Below are 17806 nucleotides of genomic sequence, written 5' to 3'. Positions count from 1 at the left end.
TATAACCAACTGTGAAATGTTGTCTATCTCTATTGGTTACTTCAGCCTTATTCATAGTTCAATCTGTTTCATTGTTTGGTGAACCTTATAATTATTTTACATAGACTACCAAACTCAAAATCACTCCAATTATTTTTATCTCTGTGCATCAAATTTCACCTATTTATGCATTCATTATAGATAAATGACAGTGACTCCTAAGAGCTTAAAAGTATGCCATAAGGAAAAAGACAGCTATGAATATGCACTGATTCCAGAGAATCTGGGGAATATTTGGCATGGGCAGAGGGTACTTCTCTAAATAGGTGACAGGTAGGTGTAGCTTTTTGAGACCCTTATTTCCACTTTCTATCTTGAGTTACCAGTGCACTTATTGGTTGAAGGATCTGAAGCTAGACCAAAAAAAGCTTCTATCCAAGACAGGCAGGGAGAATAGAGCCAAAATATTGAGTTTTCTAGGGCATTTAGGAGAAAAAAATGTTGTTTTTATTGTCCATGATAAAACCAATTCTTTTTTTACATTGTCAGTCACATATGTCTTTCACAGGAACTTGGTACTTCTAACAATGGAAGTTAACAAGACCTGAAGCACCAATAATACCAAATAAAGCTGAGCCTCAAGGACACTAAAAAATGTCTAAATATTTCAGATATAAAAAGAGAAGATTGGAACTTTGTGTTTATGAACTGGTTTGATGAATAGCAATTGAATTGATCCATTTTGAAAACACATTATTAGAAATTGATTGGGAAAAAGCTCCTTACAAACTATTTATGATTGAATTAATATTGTCAATCGAATTCAACCATGTGGTTTGCCTATAGGGCTACAGCAAAGTACCTCATGCTGGAAAATGCGAATGTGATGCTCCTGGAGTCTTTGTTCTTGACCCTCTAGATAACTGTTTTCCACCTTGATATGTATGTGTTCCACTTAGAGACTGGATGTTTCCTCAGGACCTTCTGGAAAGCTCCTACCACATCTTTGTTTCTCAAGCTGTAGATGAGTGGATTGAGCATGGGTGTGAGGACAGTGCAAAATACAGACACAGCCTGCTCCTGATCAGGGGTATGGGAGGAACCAGGTGTCACGTACATATAAACATATGGTCCTAGATAAAAGCTTACCACTGTTAAGTTGGGAGAAGCAGGGGGCCAAGGCTTTGTTCCTGCCTTGAGGGGGATTTCATATGCAGGACCGTGAGGAAGATGAAGGTGTATGAAGCCATAATAAATCCAAAAGGGATGATGATATATGTGATGCCCATCACAAAGACCACCACTTCATAGGTGGAAGTGTCTTTGCATGAGATCTTCATGATTGCTGGTATCTCACAGAAGAAATGGTGGATTTCTCTGGAGCCACAGATAGGCAGAATCATAGTATAGAATGTGTGGGCTGTAGAAGCTAAAATGCCCCCAGTCCAAGACACTAGGACCATTTGCACAGACCCCTTGGTTTATAATGACTGCATATCTCAAGGGGTTACAAATAGCTACATATCAGTCACAGGCCATGAGGGTCAAGAGGATATATTCAGCACCCCAAGAGTAAAAAATTAAAATAGCTGGGTCCCACAGCCAACATGAGTGATGTCCTTCCTTCCAGAGAAAAAGTTTACCGTCATCTTTGCAGCAGTACCGCTGATGAGGGCCAGGTCTATGAGAGAATGGTGGCTGAGCAGAAAGTACATTGGAGTGTGGAGCCTCAAGTCCTTCCATATCAGGAGGAGCAGGATGAAGTTCCCAATTACTGCAGCAAGGTAGATCAGGATGATAAGGTAGATAAGAATACTGACATACTTCCTACTGGGGAAGAGTCCTGAGAGAATAAAACCTGTTGTTAATGTCTCATTTCCTTCCTCAATGGCTGTGACTGATCTGGTTGAACCAAAAGAAGAAGGAAAGGGGAACAGGAGTCAAATTAAATGCTTTAAAGCCTTTTACAATATTTTTATTGGTCAAGTATTGCTGTAATAATGTGAGATAAAAAATGACTCCACAAATTTCAATGGCTTATGACAATAAACATGTATTTTCTTGCTGCCACGTCTGTAAGTCAGGTGGAGCATTTTGCTTTAGGCTGCCAATCAAGTACAGATATATTCCACCAATAATCCTCTTTCTGGGGCTTGCTCTTCTTAAGGAAGATGGCAGAAACCAAAAATGGGCAAGAAGAACGACATGATTCCCCCTAATGCTTGAACTTAGAACTGACTCTATTACTTTCTACCACATTCCCCTGACTAGAGCAAGTCGCACGTAGAAGCCCAACATCATTGTGGTGGGGAAATAAACTCCACCCACGGTGAACCACAAAAGGATGAGGCATAGGGGCTTCCCTGGTGGCGCAGGGGTTGAGAGTCCGCCTGCCAATGCAGGGGACGCGGGTTCATGCCCCGGTCCACGAAGATCCCACATGCCGCAGAGCGGCTGGGCCCGTGAGCCATGGCCACTGAGCCTGCGCATCCGGAACCTGTGCTCCGCAGCAGGAGAGGCCACAGCAGTGGGAGGCCCGTATACCGCAAAAAAAAAAAAAAAAAAAAAAAGAATGAGGCATGAAGAGAGAAATGGAAACAATTAACATGATCTATTATATTTCTCAGAGTTCCTACCTCCACCATCCTCAATTTCATGATTTTAATGCTGGGTTTTCAGATGTTTCATCATTTAAATTTTAGTCTTCTGTTTAATGTGTTCTGTTAAGCCTCAGTAATAAAGATCTATGGGGTTTCCTATGATCACAAACTATTTTCACTATGGAGAATGCCTTGAGGTCATAGGCAGCCATTTCTTGTAGCCATGGCTAGATATGCAACAGGTAAACACACAAACTTTTCTTCTTAGCAGTCCTCTACCTATGGATCTGGTTACATAAATCCATGGAAGAAACCATAGATAAATGTGAAATAGAGCGCAGCAAAATGAATCTGTTGTACTTGAATCTAGGAGGTCATTTTCTAGCACAACACACGTCAGCCAAGGAATGAACCGATATAGTCAGTGGTGTGTTTTCCTTTAGATTTATTCATAGAAACTTATATAAACCACATCAGGATAAATTCAGATATAATAACTAAATCAGATTTCATAAGCTCTAAATGAGAAATAAGATTGTGCCTGCATTCAAGAGGAAACATACCCCTCCCTAAAGTTTGTGGAAATAGAAATGCAGAATTTTCTACTCTAAGCAGCTTGAAATAGCCTAGAAGCAACTACACATGAAATGTAATTTTTATGACCATGTCACTAGTTACGCAGATTGTATTTAGGCGTTAAGAAAACGTCAATCTACAACAAATCTGTAGGTTAGGAAAATGCAGTTAAGGGGTGGGGTAAGGGACAAATTTCAAAAGGAAAACTCTGATTGGTACATGAAAAGTTCATTAAGATTCCCCACTTTCCCAACCAACACTGCCAAGGGGTACCACCTGGTGGTAACAGTGGTGATGTGTAAATTCCCATTGAAAAATGAAGATGACACTGAGGATTTACTCTTAATGCTGCTTCATTGATGTTTACTAGGTTTACTTACTTCTGGGACCCAATAATTATGTTTTCCCATAAGCTGACTACTAAATTTCCAGATAGAGGTTATGGAAAGCTCTTAAGAACAGTGGGACAAGGAGGTGAAAGTTGAAGAAAGAACCAGATCCAAAAGGTGATTTAATTTAGTAAAAATGTTCTTAACATTCGTCCTATATCCTTAAAGTTGCACCAGGTTAATTGAACTGAATATTCCCCCTTGGCTTTTCAAGTTGCTACAAAGGACTCTATTAAGGGCAAATATTACCCCGAAGAGAGACAAAACAGTTGATATAATTATTGGAAGACAGGCCAATCTCTTCATCATTTTACCTACACTTGTTTACCTATACATACTGGATTTTCCTCAAAAAAAACATGCTTCCCCAAAGTAGTGATGTTCCTGGTTGCTTCCTGAAGAAGGCTTGGTGTTAGGAGACTGGAGTATTTTGTTTTCCACCTGCAAGTGGTATTTCTGAGATCATATAGACAATTACATATACACATGACGACAGCAAGTGTCCCAGAGGATCTTTGAGGCAAATAGGAAACCACAGAGGAAGTGAGTCCCTAGATACCCATTAAGTGATATGTTTTTCTCTATTGCGTTGGGTTTTCCTTAAAACAAGACTCGGGTGGGGAGGATTACCCTGTTTATCCGGGATTTTATTCTCCTGTGTTGCTTAAATATGTCCCACATTTTGACTTCTCATGAAGCCTCATTTATTTGGGATGGATTTTCTGACTCATCAACAAGAAATCATGTTCTGGTAAGCCATTATTGAATTTACCTGAAGATGGTAAATTTTACTTTCTCCAGTAGCAGTCACATACAGAAGGGATTTTTCTCTCTCACAGATTCAAAACACGTTGTCGCTGAGGACAAGCATAGCTCTTCATCATCGTGAAAACTGGCCATCTTGGCTTTTAAATAATTTCTTTCCTAATGGTTTTCCACAAGTAATATATAAATATATTATCAGTGATAAAGCTTTTTAAAAATACACAGTTACAAGAAGTAACTAGTGAAATCTACTTATCCTCCTATCTCTTCCCATACCCTCCCTGGAGGTAGTTATTGATAACAAATTGTTGTGCTTCTTTCCAACCATATATGAGGTTTCTCTCTGTTTCATTTCTAGCTTTTTAAAATAAATTTTTATTTTGAAATGATTTTAGATTTACAGAAAAGATGCAAGAATAATACAGAGAATTCCCATATACCAGCTTCAGTTAATGTTAATGTGTTTGTTAAAACTAAGAAATTAACATTGGTATATTACTATTAACTAAACTCCAGACCTCATTTGGATTTCACCAATTTTTCCACTAATGTTATCTTTTTCCCTTCCGGGATTCAATCCACGATACCATGTTTCATTTAGTCATCATGCTTCCTCATCACCTCCTATCTGTGACATTTTCTGTCTTTCCATTTTTAAAGACTTTGAAAATTTAAAGAGTATTGGTCAGATATTATGTACAATATCCCTCAATTTGAGTTTCTCAGATGTTTTGCTATGACTACATTAGAGTTATGTATTTAGGGAAGATTATCACATAGATAATATTATGTCTTATCAGGGGATACATGACGTCAACATGAGTTATCGGTGGCTTGTTAACATTCATCACTTAGTTAAGGTAGTGTTAGCCAGCACGTTTCCATTTTAAAGCTACTATTTTCCCCCTTCTGTACTCTATTTTTGGAAGTGAACCTTTTAAATCCAGTTCACACTTCAGGGGATAAGGGCTTCAGCTCCACTTTCAGGGAGTGAGTATCCACATATTTATTATTTGGAATCCTGTAAGGAAGTTTTATCCCTTCTTCCCCATTTGTTTATTAAACCATTTATTTTTATCAGTATGCTCTCACGTATACGTATATTCAACTTTGTGTTATAATCCAACACCATGTTATTTATTATTCACTGTGTAAATACCTAGAAGGAGAATTGTTGGTTTTTAGCAAGTCTGTATTTAACTTGATAAACATTTGCGAAAATGCCTTTGAAAGTGCTGTACCATTTTGTATTCCCACTCTGGCCAGCAGTTGGTATTGTCAGTTATTTGAATTTTAGCTATTCTAACAGATATGTAGGGCTGTGCTATGTGATTTAAATGTCATTTGTATTACTCACATTATTAACAGGTTTGATCATCTTTTAATTGATTTGGGGTAAAGTGTCAGGTCAAATCTCTTATATATATATTCTAATTATTGATAATTCAGAGTTTAATATTTTGTTTAATTTTTAAATTTTGATTTATTTATTTATTTGGCTGTGCTGTAGAGCTTGCAGGATCTTTTTTCTTTTTTCCTTAACTTTTATTTTGTTTTTTAACATCTATATTGGAGTATAATTTCTTTACAATGGTGTGTTAGTTTCTACTTTATAACAAAGTGAATCAGTTATATGTATAACCAGTTATATGTATAGCCAAATACATATACATATATCCCCATATCTCTTCCCTCTTGCGTCTCCCTTCCTCCCATCCTCCCTATCCCACACCGCTAGGTGGTCACAAAGCACCAAGCTGATCTCCCTGTGCTATGTGGCTGCTTCCCACTAGCTATCTGTTTTACGTTTGGTAGTGTATACATGTCCATGCCACTCTCTCACTTCATCCCAGCTTACCCTTCCCCCTCCCCGTATCCTCAAGTCCATTCTCTAGTAGGTCTGTGTCTTTATTCCCGTCTTGCCCCTAGGTTCTTCATGACCATTATTATTATTATTATTTTTTAGATTCCATATATATATGTTAGCATACAGTATTTGTTCTTCTCTTTCTGATTAACTTCACTCTGTATGACAGACTCTAGGTCCATCCACCTCACTACAAATAACTCAATTTTGTTTCTTTTTATGGCTGAGTAGTATTTCATTGTATATATGTGCCACATCTTCTTTATCCATTCATCTGCTGATGGACAATTAGGTTGCTTCCATGTCCTGGCTATTGTAAATAGAGCTGCAATGAACATTTTGATACATGACTCTTTTTGAATTATGGTTTTCTCAGGGTATATGCCCAGTAGTGGGATTGCTGGGTCGTATGGTAGTTCTAGTTTTAGTTTTTGAAGGAACTTCCATAGTGTTCTCCATAGTGCCTGTATCAATTTACATTCCCACCAACAGTGCAAGAGGGTTCCCTTTTCTCCACACCCTCTCCAGCATTTATTGTTTGTAGATCTTTTGATGATGGATATTCTGAATGGTGTGAGATGATATCTCATTGCAGTTTTGATTTGCATTTCTCTAATGATTAATGATGCTGAGCATTGTTCTATGTGCTTATTGGCAATCTGTATATCTTCTTTGGAGAAATGTCTATTTGGGTCTTCTGCCCATTTTTGGATGGTGGTGTTTGTTTTTTTGATATTGAGCTGCATGAGCTGCTTATAAATTTTGGAGATTAACCCTTTGTCAGTTGCTTCATTTGCAAATATTTTCTCCCATTCTGAGGGTTGTCTTTTCATCTTGTTTATGGTTTCCTTTGCTGTGCAAAAGCTATTAAGTTTCATTAGCTCCCATTTGCTTATTTATTTTTTTATTTCCATTTCTCTAGGAGGTGGGTCAAAAAGGATCTTGCTGTGATGTATGTCATAGAGTGTTCTGCCTATGTTTTCCTCTAAGAGTTTGATAGTTTCTGGCCTTACATTTAGTTCTTTAATCCATTTTGAGTTTATTTTTGTGTATGGTGTGAGGGAGTGTTCTAATTTCATTCTTTTACATGTAGCTGTGCCGTTGTCCCAGCACCATTTATTGAAGAGGTTGTCTTTTCTCCATTGTATATTCTTGCCTCCTTTATCAAAGATAAGCTGACCCATATGTGCATGGGTTTATCTCTGGGCTTTCTATCCTGTTCCATTGATCTATGTTTCTGGTTTTTGTTGTTGTTGTTGTTATTGTTTTTTTGTGTGTTTTTTTTGCAGTACGCGGGCCTCTCACTGCTGTGGCCTCTCCCGTTGTGGAGCACAGGCTCTGGATGCGCAGGCTCAGCGGCCATGGCTCACGGGCCCAGCTGCTCCGCGGCATGTGGGATCTTCCCGGACCAGGGCTCGAACCCATGTCCCCTGCATCGGCAGGCGGACTCTCAACCACTGCGCCTCCAGGGAAGCCCTATATTTCTGTTTTTTGCCAGTACCATGCTGTCTTGATTACTGAAGCTTTGTAGTATAGTCTGAAGCCAGGGAGCCTGATTGCTCCAGCTTTATTTTTCTTTCTCAAGATTGCTTTTGCTATTTGGGGTCTTTTGTGTTTCCATGCAAATTGTGAAATTTTTTGTTCAGTTCTGTGAAAAATGCTAGTGGTAATTTGATAGGGATTGCATTGAATCTGTAGATTGCTTTGGGTAGTATAGTCATTTTCACAATGTTGATTCTTCCAATCCAAGAACATGGTATATCTCTCCATCTATTTGTATCATCTTTAAGTTCTTTCATCGGTGTCTTTAATTGTCTGCATAGAGGTCGTTGTCTCCTTAGGTAGGTTTATTCCTAGATATTTTATTCTTTTTATTGCAACGGTAAATGGGAGTGTTTTCTTAATTTCTCTTTCAGATTTTTCATCATTAGTGTATAGCAATGCAAGAGATTTCTGTGTATTAATTTTGTATCCTGCAACTTTACCAAATTCATTGATGAGCTCTAGTAATTTTCTGGTAGCATCTTTAGGATTCTCTATGTTTAGTATCATGTCATCTGCAAACAGTGACAGCTTTATTTCTTCTTTTCTGATTTGGATTCCTTTTATTTCTTTTTCTTCTCTGATTGTTGTGGCTAAAACTTCCAAAACTATGTTGAATAATAGTGTGAGAGTGGGCAACCTTGTCTTGTTCCTGATCTTAGTGGAAATGGTTTCAGTTTTTCACCACTGAGGATGATGTTGGCTGTGGGTTTGTCATATATGGTCTTTATTATGTTGAGGTAAGTTCCCTCTTTGCCTACTTTCTGGAGGGTTTTTATCATAAATGGGTGTTGAATTTTGTCAAAAGCTTTCTCTGCATCTATTGAGGTGATCATATGGTTTTTCTCCTTCAATTTGTTAATATGGTGTATCACATTGATTCATTTGTGTATATTGAAGAATCCTTGCATTCCTGGGGTAAATCCCACTTGATCATGGTATATGATCCTTTTAATGTCCTGTTGGATTCTGTTTGCTAGTATTTTGTTGAGGATTTTTGCATCTATGTTCATCAGTGATATTGGCCTGTAGTTTTCTTTCTTTGTGACATCTTTGTCTGGTTTTGGTATCAGGGTGATGGTGGCCTCATAGAATGAGTTTGGGAGTGTTCCTCCCTCTGCTATATTTTGGAAGAGTTTGAGAAGGATAGGTGTTAGCTCTTTTCTAAATGTTTGATACAGTTCGCCTGTGAAGCCATCTGGTCCTGGGCTTTTGTTTGTTGGATGGTTTTTAAACACAGTTTCAACTTCAGTGCTTGTGATTGATCTGTTCATATTTTCTATTTCTTCCTGGTTCATTCTCGGAATGTTGTGCATTTCTAAGAATTTGTCCATTCCTCCAGGTTGTCCGTTTTATTTGCATATAGTTGCTTGTAGTAATCTCTCATGAGCCTTTGTATTTTTGCAGTGTCAGTTGTTACTTCTCCTTTTTCATTTCTAATTCTATTGATTTGAGTCTTCTCCTTTTTTTTCTTGATGAATCTGGCTAATGGTTTATCAATTTTGTCTACCTTCTCAAAGAACCAGCTTTTAGTTTTATTAATCTTTACTATCGTTTCCTTATTTCTTTTTCATTTATTTCTGATCTGATCTTTATGATTTCTTTTCTTCTGCTAACTTTGGGGATATTTTGTTCTTCTTTCTCTAATTGCTTTAGGTGTAAGGTTAGGTTGTTTATTTGAGATGTTTCTTGTTTCTTAAGGTAGGATTTTCCTGTTATAAGCTTCCCTCTTAGAACTGCTTCTGCTGCATCCCATAGGTTTTGGGTCACCATGTTTTCATTGTCATTTGTTTCAAGGTATTTTTTTGATTTTCTCTTTGATTTCTTCAGTGATCTCTTGGTTATTTAGTAGTGTATTGTTTAGCCTCCATGATTTTGTGGGGTTTTTTTACAGATTTTTTCCTGTAATTGATATCTAGTCTCATAGCATTGTGGTCAGAAAAGATACTTGAGGGCTCCCCTGCTGGTGCAGTGGTTGAGAGTCCGCCTGCCGATGCAGGGGACACGGGTTCGTGCCCCAGTCGGGGAAGATCCAACATACCATGGAGCGGCTTGGCCCGTGAGCCGTGGGCGCTGAGCCTGCGTATCTGGAGCCTGTGCTCTGCAACTGGAGAGGCCACAACAGTGAGAGGCCCACGTACCACAAAAGAAAAAAAAATAAAGAAAAGATACTTGATACGATTTCAATTTTCTTAAATTTACCAAGGCTTGATTTGTGACCCAAGATATGATCTATCCTTGAGCACTTGAGAAGAAAGTGTATTCTGTTGCTTTTGGATGGAATGTCCTATAAGTATCAATTAAGTCCCTCTTGTTTAATGTATCATTTAGAGCTTGCGTTTCCTTATTTATTTTCATTTTAGTTGATCTGTCCATTGGTGAAAGTGGGGTGTTAAAGTCCCCTCCTATGATTGTGTTACTGTCGATTTCCCCTTTTATGGCTGTTAGCATTTGCCTTATGTATTGAGGTGCTCCTATGTTGGGTGCATAAATATTTACAATTGTTACAGCTTCTTCTTGGATTGATCCCTTGATCGTTATGTAGTGTCCTTCTTTGTCTCTTATAATAGTCTTTTTTTTTTTTTTTTAGGTAACTCACAGATCTAAATTTCTTTGGGGTTGTTTACTGAAAAATTATTCTGTTCCTTTGGTGATGTCATGTTTGCTTGGTTTTTCATGTTCCTAATGCCTTTGCATTGATATCTGTGCATTTGAGTGAGCAGTCACCTCTTCCACTCTTTATGGACTGACTTCAGTTTGGAAAGACCTTCAGTTGAAGGTGGCTGTGAGGGTACCTGTGAGGTGGGGTGTATCATCTCTGGTTCCAGGGAAGGTGCAGTGTTATGGTCTTCTTGAATCTCCATCAGCTGAGGTCAACTTTGGGAAAGACTCTAGGGTTCCATGGTGACCAAGACTAAGGGAATATTGCAGGTGTGTGTGGTGACAGTGGAGGCTAAATCTATTGAGGTTGTCAGTGCAAAAAGCTGCTGGAGTCCTCTTGTTCTCCTTTTTGCCCATTGGGAAAGTTCTAGCTGAGTAAATTCCTCTTAGTGCCAGGTCTGGGACACAGGTACTCAGAGCATCAGCAGATTCATGTCCTGGACTCAAGGTTTTGCAGAACTATAGTGACACCTGGGGCGTGCGGCACAGGAGCACTTGCTGTGGCAGTGGTGGTGGTGTGTGAAATGTAGACCTGTGAAAGTCACTATGGAATGAGAGTCTGAGTTACTGGAGCTTGTAGTAGTGACTCGGTCCTTGGGGGGAAGCAGGACGAAGCAGCATGGGACCAGGGATTAAAAGGCATAGCAAAGGCCTGGACCTAGCTGTGGGGTGCAATGGAAGCATGCCCTGGGGATGGCAGGTCAGAGTCCTGAATCAGGCCCCAGGGTGTAAGACACAGAGCAACAACATCATAGCTCAGTGATGGTGGCTTAAAGACCCAACTCAGGACCCTGGGGGCAGGGCATAGAGAAGCAATAGTGTGGCTTCTGTGATAGTGGGTTGAAGTTGTAACTTAGAACGCTGGGGGCAGTGTGCAGCACAATGGCAAGGCATTTTGGCATCCAAGTCACTAAGAGAGAGGTGCATCAGGAACTTGGATCCCTGGAGCCATATCCAGCCCCAGAGAAGAGACAGGGCAGAGGCAGTGTCATGATAAACAGGGTTTCCACACAAGAAGGACATTCTCAGGAGGTACATGCAGTACCCCTGGAAACAAAGAGTTAACAATGTTAGGGCACCTCAAAAAGGCATGTATTAGTCAATCAGGTTAACAAGGCTCCCAGTGTGGTCTCCTGTCCTAGGGAGTTCTACCCTGGGGTGGCCAGTGCAGCCTGAATAAATTAGTTTAGTCCTTAGTTTCTCAGGGCCTGATCAAGGCAGTTAGATTCAAATGATATTGTTTGTCTATGACATCAGTTTGTCCTTCTCATGAGTGTGGGTGATATCCAGAGATGTTTTGGGTAGAAAGTGCAGGAGCTCAAGCCTTCCTGTGCTGTCTCATAGTCAATGATGTCTGGTATGTCTTAGTAATTAAAACTTTACCTTTTCTAAGGCATTGTTTATTTTTATTCAGATCTTTTATCCAAAAAGGTTGTATGCAAGGAAAAAAATTTTTATTTAACCTAACCAGAAACACACATTGTGTTTAAGAATTGGTTAGCATAAAATCTTGAATTTTTAAAAGATTTTTAAATGAATTTACATAATCTCTCACCCATTGATGATTAATAGCCATCTTAACTTTTCATCTTTTCAAGCCTTTGGAAAAGAGGTTGATGGTGGTGGAAGGCCTTTTCAGGGTACCCCATGGAGATAGAAGTATCAATGAATATAAGAGAAGAATTGTACAGTTAAAGGAAATGAAGATAAATTTGCTTACCTTACAATGCCCTGTTCAGCAAAATTATTTTTATAAAGAGGATACTGGTACATGACACGTTTGGACAATGGTAACCAATATTATCAGGGAATATCACACACTGTAGGAAAACTGAATTTCTAAAATGTTCGCCTATCTAACAAAGTTGCTTCTTAGTTCTGTTAAAATGAGCACTCTTATATGCAACACGTTTCTCTGTTGCCCAAACAGAAGAAGGTAAAGATGTATGTGACTTGTTTTGACCAATCAACGACCTCACTGTTTTCTCAACAGTGACCAGATCAATAGTGTGCTCCTGACCAGAATAAGGCAGACCTTGATGACCACATGAGTCTTTTTGCTAACATTATTTGGATGGATTCTTTGCTGATGGCATTCCCTGACTACCTGTAGGGTGAGTGTCTTAGGTGTGTGACACATAACGTTGCCCTAAAAAGTCAGTTCACCTAAGCTGGTTTCTATTATAACTGTAAAAAAAACATCTCAAAGCACAAGCTTGGCTGATATAGTTCTTTAGAAGATAAGTTCTTTGAAAACATTACATCTGTGACTTTAGTGTTACTGGTTAGAAGAGTGGCAAGAGACAGACTGTTTCAGGAGGATACTAGACAAGGTAATGCCTGGATTCAATCAGCCTTAGAGCTGGGGCCCTGGAGTAATACCCAGAACTATCTAAAAAGCACAAGTCACCAGTTCCACTCAGAAACAGCCCTAGTGTAGAAGTGATGTCACCGAGATGATAAAGTAGGAAACCCCAACCTCTATCTCTCCACAAAGGTCAGCAATTAGACAGCTATCCATAAACAAAACAGCTCTGGGAGAGCCCAGGACTCCACTTAAGAAAGTTCAGCAACACAGTGAAACAAAAGAAACCCTGGGAATAACTGTATAAAAATAGAAAGAAGAAGTTTTATTTTGCCTGCATCATCCCAACCCCAGACCGGCACTGCTCATTGCCAAGAGAAAACTCCCCATCTGGAAAGAGTTTCTTTCACTGACAAGGGAAGAGTGGAGGAAGCAACCAGCTTCCCAAGCCGGCACCACATTAGGTGTCACTTAGGTTACCTCCCACCCACACAGTGACAAAGTTGAGATGTATAAGGATGGCCAGAAACAAGAATGAATATCAGGGGATACCAATAACAGCCATGCAACAAGAGTAACCACAATTCCTAGGGACCTGCTCTGCAGAGAAACCCATCAACTTTTGCCACTGAAGAAACCAATGGCCAGCGGAGCTGCTGTGGCCTACCTTCAGATTTAACTGGATTTCACCCCACAAATACCAGTCACTGAGTCTCTTCCCACTTCCTCTCCCACACCCGCACCCAACAGCTGCTGGTAGGCCTAGATCTGGCTCTGTCTCCTGTCACTGGCCTGCACCACTGGGCTCACCTGCATCTAGCATCTTCAGCTGTATATCTGCATGATCAGGTTCAGCTTCAGTCACTGACACCCACTGCCATGCACACATGGCAAGAACTTGCAGTCACAGGAATGCACGCTGATAGCGAGGGCCCCCACAGCTGCCAGTGTGCCCACAGTTGGACCAGGCCCTTGTTATTGGCCACTGCCCACAACTATGTGTACATTAGAAGTCGGCCACTGCTACTCACAGGCACTTAGAGCTGGCATCCACAAATGAGTATGTGCACACCACTATTCTGACAACCACTGCCTACCCTGGTCCTAGCCACTAGACTGGGAGCAAAGTTGAGGATCACAAACACCCTTGCAGCCACTGCAGACCCCTGGCAGTGCTCGCCAAGGACCACAGAGTTGTTGATGCTGTGGATCACAGCAGCCTGACCCAACAAAATATTACACACATCCCAGACTCAGAGCCACAACACACCAAACTACACTTGGTGATGTGCACCACTAAACTTAGGGTCACCGGATGCTCCAGCATGTTCCAACATGCAGGTAAAGGTTTTTCATCACAGAAATCAGTCCATAAAGTCAGAGGTGACTGCTTTGTCAAATACATAGGTAACTATACAAGGTGACAAGAAGTTTAAAAATCAGAGAAAATGACACCATGAAAGGAACACAGTAAACTTACAATAACTGACCCAAAGAAATGGAGATACCTAAATAGCCCAACAAAGTGATAAAAACAATTTTTCTAAAGGTGTTCAGAAAGCTACAAGAAAACACAGATGCACAAGTTAACAAAGTGAGGAAAACAATACAAAAGCAAAATGAGAAGCTCAATAATGAGATAGAAAACATTAAAAAGCACTGAAAAGAAATTTTGGAGCTGAAGAATACAATGACTGGCTTGGAGAATTTAATAGAGTGATTCAACATCAGACAGGACAAAGCAGAAGGAAGGATAAGTCAGCTGATGCTTTTGAAATTATCCAGTCAGAGAAGCAAAAAGAAAAATGAAAACAAATGAAAAAAAGTCTATAGGACTTATGGGACACCATTAGTACAGCTAATCTAGGTATCCATGGAATCCCAGAAGGAGCAGAGAGGGAGATTAATAATTAAAAGAAATAATGGTAGAAAACTTCGTAAACCTAGGGAGAGATTTGAACATCAAAGTTTGTAAACTAATAAGTGACCCCCAAAATACAATCCCAAACAATATTCTCAGGTGACTTCAGCATCATGTTGGTGTGTGTCCTTCCTCTTTTCTCTCCCCTTTGATTAACAACTAAATGAAGATCCGTAACCAAACATAAATGCCTTTACACATTACACCAGGGCACCTGGAAGATTTCTATCCCCCTGTGCAACCTAAAGTGGGAGGATAGGACCTTGGTGCGAGCTGCAGAACCAAGGGAGTTGGTGAGCCTGCCCCACTCCCTGCAATCAGAATAAAAGGGAAGCTAGAGAGTGCCAAATTGCGTGAATACCTACAGGCAGTAGAGAATTCGTGGAGGTCCAGCCTGCCTGAGAGGAGAATCTGGCATGCCATCAGAGCAGAATAGAGATAAGTTTGGAGGCAGAGGAGAGGGTGGACACTTGCCAAGTGTCACCCAGGGTGACACTGTAAGGGGCTGAGCCTTTAGCAGCAGCTTCTCCAGCAGAGGTGGTGGGAAGCAGCAGCCTCTCCTACAGAGCAAGAAAGCAAAATTGGTGAGCAGTTGTGTGAGTTGCAGGTAGAAGGACCTATTTTTCTCCAGCAGCTCCCATATTTCTGAGGAAAAAATTCCGTGGCTGAGGGGAGTGAGAGAAAAAGAAGGAAAGCAGATAAAAATAGCAAAGGATATTGAAGGAACACATTTCCTTCAGATGCGTTTCCTCCTGTCTGCTTTGGGACTTCAACAGGAGGTCTGCCCATGCACTTCTAGATGTGCCCCACTCAACGATCCCCCCACCAGTCCATGTGCACCCACAAAGCTTCAGGTTCTAAGCCCACACCTCCCCACACTCTGCTGCTGGCTCTGTGTGTGCGCTCAAGGGCATCCACAAGAGCCAGCTCTGGAAAAAGGAACAACAAACTTGTACATATAGCACCACCACCTGGAATAGAAAAGAAAAGTTTCTAATAGCCAATCTGTTGAATTGTAAGAACAAAAGAAGACATTAAAAAATCTTAAGGAGTTGTCTACTACTTCACTTGTGAAAGCAGAAGGCCATACCTTCAAAAAGAATTTTAAAAATCAAGGAAGCATGGTATCACAAAAGGAAAATGATCATTCTCCAGCAACCAAACTCAAGGCATGAAATATTTTGATCTAACTGGTAAAGAATTCAAAATAGCCATTATGAAGAAATTCAGTGAGCTACAAGAAAACTCAGAAAGACATTTTAGTAAACTCAGGAATAAAATTAATAAAATTAATGAAGGAGAGTTTTACTAAAGGTATTGAAACTATTAAGAAGAAAAGTAAAAAGAACCAACAGAAATTCTGAAGCTGAAGAATTCAATGATGAGATAAAGATTGAAATAGAGAATATTGCTAACAGGGCAGACCAGATCAAACAAAGAATAAGTGAGTTGGAGGATAGGAATATAGAGATAATTCAATTATAAGAGGAGAGAAAACTCAGATTTTTAAAAAGTAAAGAAATTTTGTGACAGCTATTGGATTTAATCAGAAGAGCAAATATAAGAATAATTGGTGTACCAGAAGAGAAGTAGAAAGAGACAAAGTTTATTTAAAGAAATAATAGGGCTTCCCTGGTGGCGCAGTGGTTGAGAGCACCTGCCAAGGCAGGGGACACGGGTTTGTGCCCCGGTATGGGAAGATCTCACATGCCGCGGAGCGGCTGGGCCCGTGAGCCATGGCCGCTGAGCCTGCGCATCCGGAGCCTGTGCTCCACAACGGGAGAGGCCACAGCAGTGAGAGGCCCACGTACCGCCAAAAAAAAATAAAAAATAAATAAAGAAATAATAGCTGAGAACTTCCCAAACATGGGGAAGGACTTGGATATCCAAACCCATGAAGCTAATAGAACACCTTATTATCTCAATGCAAAAAGACCTTCTCCAAGACATATTATAATAAAACTGTCAAAAATCAATGATTAAGAAAGGATCTTCACCCAGAAATTCTAGTTCTGGGTATTTATCCAAACAAAACAAGAACTCTAGCTCAAAAAGATATATGCACCCCCATGTTCAATGCAGCATCATTTACAATAGTCAAGCCATGAAAACCTAAATTTCCATTTGACAGATGAATGGTTAAGGAAAATGTGATACACAGACATATAGACATAAATATAGATATTATTCAGCCATTTAAAAAGATGAAATCTTGTCATTTGTGGCAACATGGATAGACCTCAAGGACATTATGCTAAGTGAAATAAGTCAAACAGAGACAGACAAAACCATATGATTTCTCTTATATGTGGAGTCTTAAAAAATAAAAACTCATAGATACAGAAAACAGATAGGTAATTGCCATAAGCCAGAGTAGGGGAGTAGGATGGGGGAGGGAATTGATGAAAGGGATGAAAAGGTTAAAAAAAAGAAAAAGAATCTTAAAGGCAGTGAAAGAAGAAAAGAAAGTAACTGAAAAAGGAATTCCCATTAGGCTATCAGTGGATTTCTCAGCAGAAATCCTACAAGCCAGGAGAGAGTGAAATGACATATTCAGAGTGTTAAAAGATAAAAATTTCCTGTCAAGAATATTTTATCCAGCAAAGTTATCCTTCAGATATGAAAAGGAAATGAAGGCTTCCCATATAAACAAAAGTTGAGGGAGTTCACCACCACTAGATCTGCCTTGAAAGAAATGTTAAAAGGAGTTCTTTAAGCTGAAGTGAAAAGACATCAATCAGCAACATAAAGACGTATGAGAGTACACAACACTCTGGTAATGGTGAAAATAGACAGTTACAATTAGAAAACTATAACTCTCTATTAGAATGGCATGTCAACCACCTACTTATCGTATAAATGTTAAAGGATAAGATCATTATAAATAACTACGAATACTATAATTTGTTAATGAATACACAGTATAAAAAGAGGTAAATTTTTACATCAAAAATATATAAGGGGAGGGCTTCCCTGGTGGTGCAGTGGTTGAGAGTCCGCCTGCCGATGCAGGGGACACGGGTTCGTGCCCCGGTCCGGGAAGATCCCACATGCCGCGGAGCGACTAGGCCCGTGAGCCATGGCCGCTGAGCCTGCGCGTCCAGAGCCTGTGCTCCGCGACGGGAGAGGCCACAACAGTGAGAAGCCTGCGTACCGCTTAAAAAAAAAAAAAAAAAAACAAGAAAAGTTAGACACTTTAGA

General features: G+C 39.9%; 1 pseudogene across 1 annotated transcript; it reads right to left on the bottom strand.

The window, feature by feature from the left end:
- Positions 1 to 894: 894 nt before the first annotated feature.
- Positions 895 to 12152, bottom strand: LOC309819942 (olfactory receptor 2T27-like; annotated as a pseudogene). The gene is made up of 2 exons: positions 12100 to 12152; positions 895 to 1881 (listed from the first exon to the last, which is right to left on the bottom strand). The product of its transcript is annotated as an olfactory receptor 2T27-like (transcript).
- Between the last annotated feature and the right edge of the window lie 5654 nt (positions 12153 to 17806).

The sequence above is a fragment of the Grampus griseus genome (genome assembly GCF_964374135.1).
Source record: "Grampus griseus genome assembly, chromosome: 3".
In the NCBI taxonomy this organism is placed as follows: domain Eukaryota; kingdom Metazoa; phylum Chordata; class Mammalia; order Artiodactyla; family Delphinidae; genus Grampus; species Grampus griseus.
Note: the sequence above shows the minus strand (reverse complement) of the source record. Positions and strands in the feature narration are given on the sequence as shown.